This window comes from Dendroctonus ponderosae, unplaced genomic scaffold, assembly GCF_020466585.1.
Source record: "Dendroctonus ponderosae isolate FM_Combo_2020 unplaced genomic scaffold, Dpon_F_20191213v2 Dpon_F_20191213_1, whole genome shotgun sequence".
Classification (NCBI taxonomy): Eukaryota; Metazoa; Arthropoda; class Insecta; order Coleoptera; family Curculionidae; genus Dendroctonus; species Dendroctonus ponderosae.
The window spans coordinates 45,865,790-45,879,221 of NW_026017110.1; positions in this window are offsets into that span (position 1 = coordinate 45,865,790).

Below are 13,432 nucleotides of genomic sequence, written 5' to 3' on the forward strand. Positions count from 1 at the left end.
GGTACGGTTTGCGCGATTGTAGAAATACGGCATATACGCATTTATGTATCGGTCCCAGATGTGACACGCCATGCAGTTTTACTTTATTTTCACTTTAAGACTTTAACTCACGTTAAATTGTTTATGAATCGAATGCAATAAGCCGTAACTCGCAATAGTTTGGTTAAATCCGAATACCTTTCAAATAAATCACCATGTTGGGCAACATTTGCTAGATAAATTCCTTCAGATTTTTGAACGCGCAATTCCAAAATTGCTTCAAAATTTGGGATAGGTGCTATGGGCCTGCTTACAAAAGAGCCTAATAAGAATGTGGGTCCATTCCACCACAAAATGCTAGAGCGAAGGGCTGTTGGAGTACTACCTCTTGTTATTAAATGTACGGGATTTTCTGGGGAGCTGACATGATGCCAATGTTTTCTATTAAAATGTTGCAGAATTTCCGATGTTCGATTGGCTACAAATGTTTTAAATATGTTTGGTTCTCAACTCAGCCACGCTAATACTATCGATGAATCTGTATGTAGGTATATGCTAGCTTTCAGAATTTCTAAGATGTTGGCACATATGCTAGTTAGTTTACTAAGTATCAGTGCACGGCACAATTCTAGTCTGGGTAGTGAAATTGTTTTGATGGAAGCTACACGACTTTTGGAGCAAAGCAGTTGAGAATGCTTACTTCCATCATGATCAGTAGATACTATATTCACGCTCCATAAGCCCTTTCTGAGGCATCGGAAAAACCGTGCATTTCTATAGCTTTATAATTATTAGAGAACGCATGACGGGAAATAACAATTTGCTCTACATGCTGTAAATCGTTGAATAAGTTTAACCATTGAGTGTGCAAATCTGTAAGTAAAGATTTGTCCCATTTGATTTTAGCCTGCCGCAGTCGTTGCATTATTAATTTGGATCTTATAGTTATGTGAGATAACAAACCTAATGGATCAAACTGTTTTGATATATATGATAAGATTACTCTCTTGGTAACACTGATCTTATTTTTTCCACTGCTAATTGCTTTATAGGTAAAACTATCGGATTGAGCATTCCACGTGATACCGAGAGTTTTTTTATTGTTTCCCCTGAAACCGTGTAATCTGCATTACCAATGTTGTCCTGCAAGTCCTGCAATACCGAAGAGCTATTCGACTGGAATTTTCTTAGACGAAACCCGTATTCAGCGAAAATGTTTGTCAAATTTTTGCGAATCACAATTAATTGATCAATGTTGTTGTAACCCGTTAGTAGGTCGTCTACGTAAAAATCGTTCTGAATTATTTCGCTTTCTAGAGGGTGTTTACTTTCTTTGTCCCTGGCAATTTCCAGTAAACATCGAGTTGCCAAAAAACTGGCACTAGCAGTTCCATAGGTAATGTTGTTCAAGGTATAATGTTGCATTGGGGAATTTGGATTATCTCGCCACACGATGCATTGCAATCCTCTGTCCTCAGGACGGACCAATATTTGCCTGTACATCTTCTCCAAATCTCCAATAAGCACAAATTTGTGTTTCCTGAACCTTGGAAGGATGGAAAACAGATCCCTTTGAACTACTGGCCCAACCTTTAGAACATGGTTGAGCGATAAGCCTGAGGAGGTTTGCATGCTTGCATTGAACACTACTCTGGTTCGACTTGTAGTGCTGTCTGCTTTCTCAACTTGATGATGTGACATGTAATATCTTAGTTTTCCTGATAAGTTGTTCTCATTGATTATTAATGACATATGGCCTAATTCAATATATTTATTCGTACATTTTTTCTATTCCGCTCTCATAATGGGATTGCGTTGGAATTTTCTTTCCAAGGACTTGAATCTGTTTATTGCGATGCTTTGAGATTCAACCAGTTGATGAGAGTTGTCTTTGAGTGGTAAAGTGACCATGAATCGCCCTGTTTCAGTTCTGATAGTCGTGGTATCAAACTGCTCCTCACATTCTGATTCTTCTTTGGAGAGATTTTGCGATTTTAATGTGGGTTCTTCAATGAGCGAAAACTTTTCTAATTTAGTTCCTAATGAGCAAGGAGTGAACTTGCAAGTTAATCTGCTTGGAAGTATTGGCTGATAAATTGTTTATTCCCGATAATGCCATACTTACGTTGTTATGTCTTAAATCCAATCGCTTAAGAAGAGATTCTGATATTAAGTTAATCTGCGAGCAACTATCCAAAAAAGTTCTACATGTTGTCATTTGTCCTCATTTATTATAGACGTGCACGATTGCCGTTGGTAGAATTATATAGGATTTTAATCCAGCATTAAAAGGCCTGCTAACAATCGAGAAATTTTGAGCTTCCCTTGGGTTTGTGCAGTCACGGTTGTTCGATACTTGTTGAATCGTGTTTGTATTAGAATTGGAATATTGTACGGGCTCTGAATGTTGTTCTGAAGTCCTAGCCATGGCTAGTCCATGCAATAATGTGTTGTGCATCTTTTTACATTTGCGACAGCCGCCTGATTTACATCTTCCCGCAAAATGTCCCGATCTCAAACAATTTATGCAGAATTTAAAGCGTTTAATTTCGTTATAACGGTCGTTGATTGATAAGCGCTTAAAATTATTGCACTGATAAATGACATGATGGTTTGAGCACATTGGGCACTATGTTATTTTCCGATAGATGAAACGATCTAGTTTCATACCTTTTTAACAATGGGTTGACACTTTCCATGGACTCCAAAAAGATACATTTTTCGTTTAAAAATTTGGTTAAGCCTAAAATGCGAATGTTACATAGATTTTTCGAGTGCCCTTCCCAGTCTACCCGCAATTTGAAATCGAGTTTTGAAACGAACAGGCAGCTGTTTCATTGTCTTTAATGACACATGAAAAAATCCGAAAAACTAAAGTACAAAAAACAAACAAACAGAGCAAAGAAAAAGTACCTCATAAAAAACAAAAAAAACTGGTGAGTCTTGTCACTGGCGGGTCGCGCACAGTCACCTTCCGCGATTCGAGTTTCTAGAGGTTAGGATGCCCCGGAAAAAACAGGAATTGTTTTTTTTTCTAGAGGCTAGGATGCCCCGGAAAAAACAGGAATTGTTTTTTTTTCAAAAAGCAATGGCCGCTTTGCGTGGCGTTGAGTTGGCGCCCCGGACGGAAAAAAGCCCAAACACCCGTCCTGACGTTTAGCACACTCTTTTGGTACTAACCATCGATGCATTTTTCCTTTTCGACCGCTCCCCCGAAGTACCCTTGGAACCCGACCTCGATCGAAGGGCGCGCGGGTAGTTCCAGGGTGCAAGCGAGTAATGTTCAGGACAGGCCGGAGAAAAAAAAATTTAAAATTTGCGATTCTTCCACTCGGNACCCAGTCTGGAGAAATAGGTCTCGGACTTCGACCTGTTTGTCTTGATTGGGAGCGAGAAGTCATCTCACCGACGGGGCGTAGTCGTGGGCGGTGTAGTGCCGAGTTGGTGGAGGTCGACGGTCCAAATGTGACTGGGATGATGCCGAAAGGGTACTTACCAAATGTACCTTTTTTGCCTAACGGAGTTCAGCGTTTCCCTCGGGATTGGGGATCGCGTCAATCCGTATCATGCCCTGGGTGATGTTCTCCTCCAGTTCGTCTGCCTTCAGTCCGGTCCACTTGGCGGCTCCAGCCTGCACATGGCGTATCTGCGTCAACGCCGCTGACACCGCGGTTTTCGATTTAATGACCCATTCTCCAGGGCAAGGTAATTCATAGCCCAGGACTATCAAAGCGGGAGTGGCTCGGTTGACACGGGATCGTAGTACCTGCAGAGCTACTGGAAGGACGGCTTCCCAGTGCTGTTCATTTCTGCCCGTCATCAGAACACGCATGGTTTCCTTCAGTTCTTGTACTCGCCGTTCCACTGGATTGGCCCGCTGGTGGTAGGCACTGGAAAACAAATGCGCAATGCCCTTTTCCGCGCATAGCTGGTCCATCGCGTTCGAGGTGAACACCTTTCCCTGGTCGGACACTATTGTGCGAGGCACTCCATATCGGGCGAAAATTTCGGTGTCCACTATGTGCACAACATCTTTCGCCAGCACCCTCTCTAGTGGGAACGCCTCAACCCATTTACTGAATACATCCTCTATTACGAGGATGTATTTGTTATGGCGTTGTCCGGGTGGATAAGGGCCCATCACATCCATCGAGAGCATCTCGAAGGGATACCTGGGTACCCTGGCATGTTGGGGGGCCTCAGGTTGCCGTTGTTGGGTCTTGGCTATGGAGCAAATAATGCCGTTTTTTACGTACTTTTGGATGTCCAGGTGCATCCACCCCCAGAAGTATCGCTAATGAATTTTTCTCAGGGTCTCTTTGTACCCTGGATGCCCATGCTCCTCGCCATCGTGGAAACAGCAGATAACTTGCGGGACTAAAGGGCGAGGAACCACTAATCGATCGCCATGAGGGTGTTGTCTCCACAACAGCCTCTGCTCCACGACGAAAGCTTGGCTCAGCTTCCTCTGAGAGGGTGTCGGAGTCCCCGAAGAGCTCAACTTCTCCAGCAGCTTGATCGTTCTCTGGATGTGGCGGACCTTTTCTTGGCTTTGCGCGATTCAGTCGTGCAAAGTCTCGTCATCCGGCGCCGCGTGGTAGAGCGTAGTCTCAGGGTATCGACTGAGAAGATCGGGTAGTTGGTTGGCCTTACCTGGGACGTAGTCTAGGGTAAAACTAAATTCTTGGAGCGTCAGGGCCCAACGAGTGAGCTTGGCCCGGGTATCCTTAAACTTATTCAACGAAGTTAAGGACCGGCTATCCGTGCGCACCAAGAATGGCTTGTCCTCCAGGTAGGCTCGGTACTTGTCGATTCCCCACACCAATGCAAGGCACTGTTGTTTATTCACGTAGTAACGTTGGTGAGCTGGGGTGAATTTGGCACTTGCGTGGGAAATGATCCGACTCTTCCCTGCGTCTTCTTGATACAGAACGGCAGACATTCCAATCTGGCTTGCGTCGGTCTGCAGAATAAATTTTTTACTGAAGTCCGGACGGCTCAGTTCCCTAGCCTCTGCGACGGCCACCTTCGTTTGCTCGAACGCAACGTCTGCGTCCGTCGTCCACCGGAATCTCTTGCCATCTCCATGCAGCAGATTGGTAAGAGGTGCTGTGAGAGCTGCGAGGTCCGGGATGTGTTCGCGCAGCCAGTTGCAGGTCCCTAAAAATGACTGAAGAGTCCTTTTAGAATGGGGACGAGTAAAACTACGAATCTGATTCAGGTGTTTTTCCTGAGGCTGAATAAGATCACCTTTAAGGTGGAACCCAAGATAATCTAGGTCCGCGCGACGCTCCTGGCACTTTTCCGCACTAATCCGAAGCTGGTGAGTCCGGAGTCTTTCGAAGACTAGGCGTAGGTGCATTAAATGTTGCTCCAGGCTGGAGCTAAACATTATATCGTCCAAATACACTTGCACAATGTCCTGAAGCTGTCCGACCAGAACCTGGGAGACCATCATCTGTTGGAAGGTCGTGGGCGCGTTTTTAAGTACAAACGGAATAACCCGGACCTGATACGTGGCACCATCAGGGGTAGAGAAGGCAGTAAAGAGTTTACTGTCCTTGGCCAGGGGGATTTGCCAATAACCACTATGCAAGTCCAATGCCGTGTAGTGGGTGGCATTCGCCAACGACTTCGCGGAGTCTTGAATTCATTGAGTCATTCAACGCGCGGTAATCCACACAAAATCGTGGCGCTTTTCCCGGTCGTTGCACGAGCACTGGTGGAGACGAAAAAGCGGAGTTGGAAGGCTCGATGACTCCGGCCTTCAGCATCTCATCGACCTGTGCATAAAGTACTTGTTTCTTGGCGGGCGTCATCGGATAGCATCGCTTATTCACCACTGTGTCGGAAGTGAGTTGAATCCGATGACGGGTACTCCTTGTTGTTGATTGGGAGAGCCCCACCTTGAACAGGTCCCTAAACTCTTCCAGAAGCTGCCGTACTTCTGGCGGGTGCTCGGGGCTTAACTCTGGTCGAAACCTGGAACTTACTGGTTGGGAGGTAGTGGTGGTCCAATGAATCGTTTGCCTCAGTTGACGCCCAATGTATAGGCATCCCCTGCTTAGGTCCAGTGTGGCTGCTTGCGCGGTCATCAAGTCCATGCCTAGAATCAGAGATGGGCACCACTAGGAATGATATCTGATACATCTGGGACCCGATCTTGACAGGCAAAGTAGTCTGCCCTGCAACGGCGACCTTGGATCCTGTGCAAGCCATCGCCAAGTCAGGTATCGGTGCTGGTTGCCACCGGCCACTGGGTACTGCCTCCGGACTAATAATGCTCTTGTCGGATCCTGTGTCCAACAAAGCTTGAAAAGTGGCCCCGTTGATATTGACCGCTATGGTGGGCCGAGACGTGGCTTGGTTCATAGCGCACGTCAGAACATGGGGTGTGGGGCCGGGAGCGTGGGCCCCACCCGTGGGCGTTTTCCGACTCGTCTGATGACGTTGACGTTGTTGATCGTCGCTGATTTTAGTTTAGCGTAGTACCCCCTTGTTTCAGTGTCTTTAATGCGCACCACACATGAAGAAATCCGAAAAACTAAAGTACAAAAAACAAACAAACAAAACAAAGAAAAAGTACCTCATGAAAGACTGGTGAGTCTTGTCACTGGCTTGTTGCGCACAGTCACCTTTCACGATTCGAGTTTCTAGGGGCTAGGATGCCCCGAAAAAAACAGGATTTGTTTTCTTTTTCAAAAAGCAATGGCCGCTTTGCGTGGCGTTGTGTTGGCTCCCCGGAACGAAAAAAGCCCAAACACCCGTCCTGCCGTTTAGCACACTCTTTTGGGACTAACCATCGATGCATTTTTTCTTTTCGGCCGCTCCCCCGAAGTATCCTTGGAACCCGACCTCGATCGAAGGGCGCGCGGGTAGTTCCAGGGTGCAAGCGAGTAATGTTCAGGACCGGCCGAAGAAAAAAAAATAAAAATATTGCGATTCTTCTACTCGGCACGTCACGTACCTCTGGTATGTCGACCGCTCGGTTTAAATGCCAGATGTATACTGCTGAAACATGTGGTGACTGGCGTACCCGCCTGGGTTCCTGCCTTTCGGCATACCCCAATTGTCCCCTTGTGTTAAGCACATCCACTATCCGCGAAACGACCACCAGTGGAACTCCTTTATCCGTTCCTTGGACCTCCTCCCTCCAATTAGATGGGAAAAAGACCTTAACCTAGTTACGATTACAATTCCTTCCCTAACCCTTAAAGCTATACATGTCCTTAACCTATCTATTTATACTTAATTACCCAGGGACATATCTTCTGTCCGCAGCGCCAAGTGTGCCCACTCGTTCAGTTTGTTAATGTCCTCCGTCTTGTTCCCGTCCTGGTCTCGTAAATTTATCGTGAAGTTGCTGTATTTGTTCCGTATGTGTTCCCGTGCTCGCTGTCTGTCGGTTTCTGTGCAGTGATATTTGATGTGGTCCGTCGTTTCGTCCCCTATCCCACACGTACATGTCGCATTGTTCGTGAGTTTATGTTTGTGTAAGTAGTGTTTTATGTTGCGGTGTCCTGTCGCTAGTTGTGTCCTTTTAAATGTCGTTGGTATTGGCTCTCGGCCCACCTTCCTACAGATTTCGTACGGCGTGCGACCTTAGTCGCTTACGTCCCAATTGTCCTGCCATGTCGTCATTGTAATGTCGCATCGGATTTTGGCCCAGTCTTTGTTGGTTCTGTTGTTGTAGCGTGAAGTGTGCTCTGTCACGTTTGTTAGGATGGCTCCCTCGTTCTCTAGTTTGTGAGCCACGGCATTATGTTTATTGTTCTTGTTATGTCCTTCCTCCCATTCGACGTTTGTCGTCCACCCTTGTCTGTGTCTTTGTTCCATCTGTTTATGTAGTTCCGTGAGTGTTTTTGTCGTCATTCGCCCCTTTCCGATCATTTGTACTGTTTCTAGTCGGTCCGTTATTATCGTGATGTTATTGTCTTGTCTCGTATTTGCTATCTGTATTGCTTTGATAGCGGCATAAGTCTCGGCCGTGTGGAATTTTGTGTTGTCCGTTATTCTAATTCGTCCCCGTCCTCGTAGTGTATGCCGATTGCCGATTTTCCATCGGGCTTCAACGTGGCGTCTATGTGTATTCGTTTCCCGTTCCCTTGTTGTTTGTTCTTGTCCTGTAAACGTCATGTCTTGTTGACGATGCTATCCACGTCGTCCAATTCCTGTCGTTGTCTCGTTCGCCCTTTCGCCCCATATCTCTGCTCCATAGAGGGCTGCCGGTTTTAGGGCTCTATGCAGTATTTTAAGTAGTGTCGTTTGGTTTGTTCTCCAGAGTCGTCTAATTTTATGTCCAAGTATAACTGCCGTCTCGTCCACCTTATGTCTGATCTCACGTAAGTGTTGTATAAAATGTAGTTGTTTGTCGAATGTGATTCCCAAGTATTTAATGTTGTCTCGTTGTTCAATGGTATTGTGTCGCATCTTCTTCCCAATAAACATGGTCTCTGTCTTCCTCGTGTTGTATGTTGTTTTGCTCCTCAGTGCCCATCTTTTACAGGCGTCCCATATGTATGTCCATTTGCGTTCTATCGCCTTTGCGGATTTCCCAGGGATAACTATCACCTGCTCGTCCGCAAAGGCCTGTATGTAAATTTGCGTTCTATCGCCTTTGCGGATTTTCCAGGAATAGCTATCACCCGATCGTCCGCAAAGGCCTGTATGTCCAGTAGTTCGTCCACTTATTGTATGTCTACGTCCCTTTCTCGTGCCTGTTCGTCTTTCCAGTCGCGTGCCGTCTCGTCAATGGTGCGGAACCATCCCTCCATCACCAGCAGCCAGAGTGTTGGGCCCATGCTGAATCCTTGAGGGCAGCCCCTTGTCATATCGTAATTTCCGTCCTTAGTCTGTATTTTTCTGTCCGTCAGGAAGTCTCCCACTATACCCACCAGGTTGGTCGTAACGGTTGTCCTTTCAAGCTCGGTCATGATGTATGGTTTCCATGCCGAGTTGAAAGCATTTTGAAGGTCTAGTGTCACAATCTGTTGGTGTTGTCCTTTGTTCTTGTTCGTCCTCACTGTATCCACTATTCTCCGTAGTGCGTTAGTCGTACTTCTTCCTTCGCGGAATCCGTATTGTCGGTCGTCCAGATTGTCCTCCGTCACTAGTAGGTATTGTAGTCATCTGTTAATTATTTTGTCAAGTACCTTTCCTAATGTCGGCTGTATGGAAATGGGCCTCGGGTTACCGTCCTTCTTGGGTATCCAGACGAGTCGACACCGCTTCCAGCAGACGGGAAACGTGCGCTCGTCCAGACACCTGTTGTAGAGTCGCGTTATATTGTCATCGATTGCGTTAAGTATGTGTTTTGCCGCTTCGTTTGGTATCTTGTCCACCCCTGTCGCTTTGTTTTTCTGTGGTCCGTCCACAATGTTTCGTATTTCGGTTAATGTAATTGGTGGTTCTTTGTCCGGTCGGAAGTCATGTATTATTGTTCTAATTTCCCTCATGTATGTATTGTCTTCTGGTTTGTCTTGTGGAAAATATTTATGTATCAAGTAGTCCTGTTTGTTCTTCTCTGTCTCCATGTACGTTCCGTCTGCTTTTTGTATAGTCTTGTTCATGTGCGTGTGTCTCTTGCCAGCTAGCAAGTTTCAGGCTTTATGCCAGGAGGCGTTGTTCAAAACGTCTGTTGTGTCTTGGTCGTATGTCTTTTGTTTTGACTTGTTTATCTGTCTTTTGTATTGGAGTCGGTGTTCTTTGTATCGTCGTTTCTTCTCGTCTTTTTCGTCCTCGTCTATCGTTGTCTGTATGTCTCGTCTTTCTCTGTTGAGTTGTTTCTTTTGTTTTTCCAAGGTCTCGTTCCACCATCCTGTTTCGTCACCCTCCCTGAGTCTCTTCGTCTTAATATGTTTCCTGCACGCCTTGGTGCAGATACTGTCCAGTCCTTTCAGCGTCGTTTACGTTCTTGTCCCAGTCTAGTTTTTGTGTCTGTGTCTTAATGTAAGCTTCAAAGTGAGTCCAGTCTGTATTAATAAAGTCGTAAGTTGTGTTGGTACGTTTGGCTTTCGTGTGTTCTATGTCAATTTCGTATGTTATGTATTTGTGGGCCGAGAGCGTCTCGTCTGGGTTGACCGTCCTGTTGTTTGTCCCTATGTTCTTTGTTAATGTCAAGTCTATGCAACTGCTACCCATTGGTCCCTGGAAAGTCGCTGGTTCATACTTCCTGTTCTCCAATATGTAGCCGTTGTATATAGTCCAATTTACTAAGTCTTCTCCCCGTTTGTCATTTACCCTACCGCCCCAAATGTCGTTGTGTGCGATGAAGTCTCCGCATAGTAGATGTTGTGTAATTGGTGTTGTTTGTCCACGTCGTTTTCTGTCGTATTCCTCTAGTCTCGCGTTTCTGCTTCCTCCTGGTTCGTCGTAGATTGATGTTAGATACGTGTTACTGTCTTTGTTATTTATTCGTATTGTCGTTGCGTTATTGGTCGTAAGTTCCGTTATTATCGTGTAGTCTATGTTGTCCTTTATCCAAATTTCCGTCTTGGAGTGTCGTCCATTGTTAATTTTTTGGTTTTGTTGGTCGGTCTGTATGTCATATAGGGTTCTTGCAGCATGACAATGTCTATGTCGTGGTCGGTTTTGTACTTGTCTATTAATGCTGTTGCTGCCTTCCCCCTGTCTACGTTAATTTGTAGTACTTTCATGTCAGTCTGTTACTAGCCCCGTAGTTGACGTTGGTCGGTTTGGTATTGTCGCGCTTTCCTGATGTAGACCGGGCACAAAATCTATAAAATGACCGTATAAATTCGAAGAGCTATGGAATTTGCGTCCGAGTTCATCAAATATTCACACGCAAAAACACAAAGTTTCTGGCGTTTAATTACCCTACTGCACATCTGCATTAAACATCAGTTCGCTTCGACCAGTACATTCTTCTGTTTGGGTATTTTGCATAACCAGACAACAGCATTCCACCAATGAAAACAAAGATTTTGTTTTTATTGACCTTTAGGGTTTTGTTTTGTTACAGTGTGTATCGATTTGTGACAAATAAATTAAAAAGAGAATCACTGAAAAAGAGACGAAAAAAACCGGTAGGTGTTTTGCAGTCTTTTGCTTCTTGAGACATCTTTACTGCGGGAGTAAACTCATTCTTCATCGTATACATTGAAACTGATTTCTGCCAAGACACTTTAGATTTTATCTTTTTCGAGTTAGTAGTAGTAACAGCTTGTGCACTCTGCAGCTTTTTTCGGAGCTGTGATAATGATAGATCATCAGAACTATATTCGTCTTCATCGATATCCCCTGGCAATCCTGATAGCATCATTTTCTTACTGTTGGGAACCCGAACGGTTTAGTTGGTCAACACGTTTATTTTATTTTATTTAAAATAAATTACTTAATACAATGTTATTAATTTATTGTATTACAATTATAAATATTACGAGTGGAGAAAGAAACTGTTATGTAACTTGGGACTTAGAAGAGTTTTTGATGAAGAACACGATCGCGATGCGAACTGGTATAGTGCCTCGACGGAAATTTGTAGAGTGTCTGTTTTGGGGACAAAACAGACGGTCTTTTTATATCAAATTTTGATGACGTTTTTGGGCTTCGAGAATCATCCTTTTTGGGGCGTGAGACCAAAAGGTTATCTTGTGTCTAGGAATGGTGTTGGGCCACATTACTAAATCAATTACTTATCTCGAAAGAAAAAATAAGATTAATTTGGGAAATAGTCATTTTAGTGCGGCGAGTAAAAAGAATTATCATTTAGGAAAGCGCTTATCACATCATGATAGCGCTCAGCAGTGGAAAAATGATAAGTTTAATTGATTTGGTTGTCAAAATATGTGAGACCCTTAGGTCAAAAGATTCAATTTAGAATTGAATTATTAGGCTTGAGTTCGATTGCCATTTAGATAGAAAAATTAATTATGTTGCTTAGGTTTAAATGTCGTTCCGATAAGGAGATGCGTGCGTGAGAATTTAGAATACACGGAATAATCATGTGATTAAGCGTAGCACATAACAATCTTCCCCTGTTTAAGCGTTTTGATCAACTGCAAGTTATCAAAACGTAAAAAGAATAAAATAGACAATGTTATATAGATGAATACAAAAAATCAAAATATAGAATAAAATACAAGTAATGTTCACGTCAAAATTAAATGTGAAGACATCAATTTGGTCAGTACAAAAAACTTAAACTAGATTAGTGATTTATTGAATGACACAATTGGCAATGTTTGGTTTTTAAATGTTTTCACTTGAGTCTGTTCACTAAATAACTTCACAATTTTTAGTTCACATCTTTAAAGTATTTTTTGATGAACATCTTGTAACTCTTCTAGCGGGTTCTTCTAGGTTGATTTCCTCATACTCTTGGAGTGGTGCAGGGGCAGGCAAACTTTGGATTGTTTCGTCAACTGCAGCTATCGGAGGTCTGGCGTATAGGGGGTTGGTAAACTCGGTTGGTTTCGAGAAGTGTACCCAATGTTTGCGTTGCGGTTGGTCGTAGTCGTATGATTGTAGACTGATGTGGCTTAAATTGTTGTGGCTATTAATGCATACGAGGGCTTTGCATGACCCTCTGGTAAAGATATTTTTTAACCAGTTGAATACGGACCATCGACATCTTTTGCAACAACACCAGCATAAACTAAAAATAAATAAAATAACGGCGACAATGCCTAAGAAAGTGTTGTACCACTTCAATCTAATTGTTGGGAATGGTTGATTCATTCTTCTGTCGAGTTCTTCATTAAACTGTTTCAGTTTTGAGTTAGCATGGTTCAGGTCGTTGAAATTAACATCTGAAAGTTTTATTGGTTCCATTTCTTCAGTCATTAATAGTTCTTGTTGTTCGAGACAACATTCATCGACTGTTATATCAACTGTTGGAACATCATTTGTAAAGTTAGCAATTTGGTTTGATGTTGCAATCAGTATTGTTGATAGTGTATAACATTTGCATTTTGATCTGAGTGTGAATATTCCATTTCCTTTGCCGTTCCAAGTGTCGGATTGGAAGTGACAAATAGCCATTGGTTTTTATTTAACCGATGTCAAATTTCTAGATCGCTTTTCACTACTTTTGCATCACATATTTCTGGTATAGTTGTTAATTGTTCGGTCTTCAATTTTAATTTGCATGTTGGCCTTTCTTTGGTAACATGTGTGATCATATTTTTGCATATGTAGGTTTTTGGAGGGACTTCGATGCAATTAGTTAAGTCTTTGGCTTCGCTGTATAGAATCTTCGTGTTGCTCAATAAGAGGTAAGGAGAGGAAGTATTTATATAGGAATAGATGGAGGTATTTGCAAATTGGACAGGTAATGCTGCGAATCTGCTGTCCACGAGTTGGTGCAGAGGGCACAAACCTCATTAGAGCGTATAGAAATTGCTCTGGCGGCTTTTCTGGACATAGAGGGAGCCTTTGACAATACCTCTTTTCAGTCAATCGTCAGTGCGGTGAAAAATCGTGGAGTGGAGCC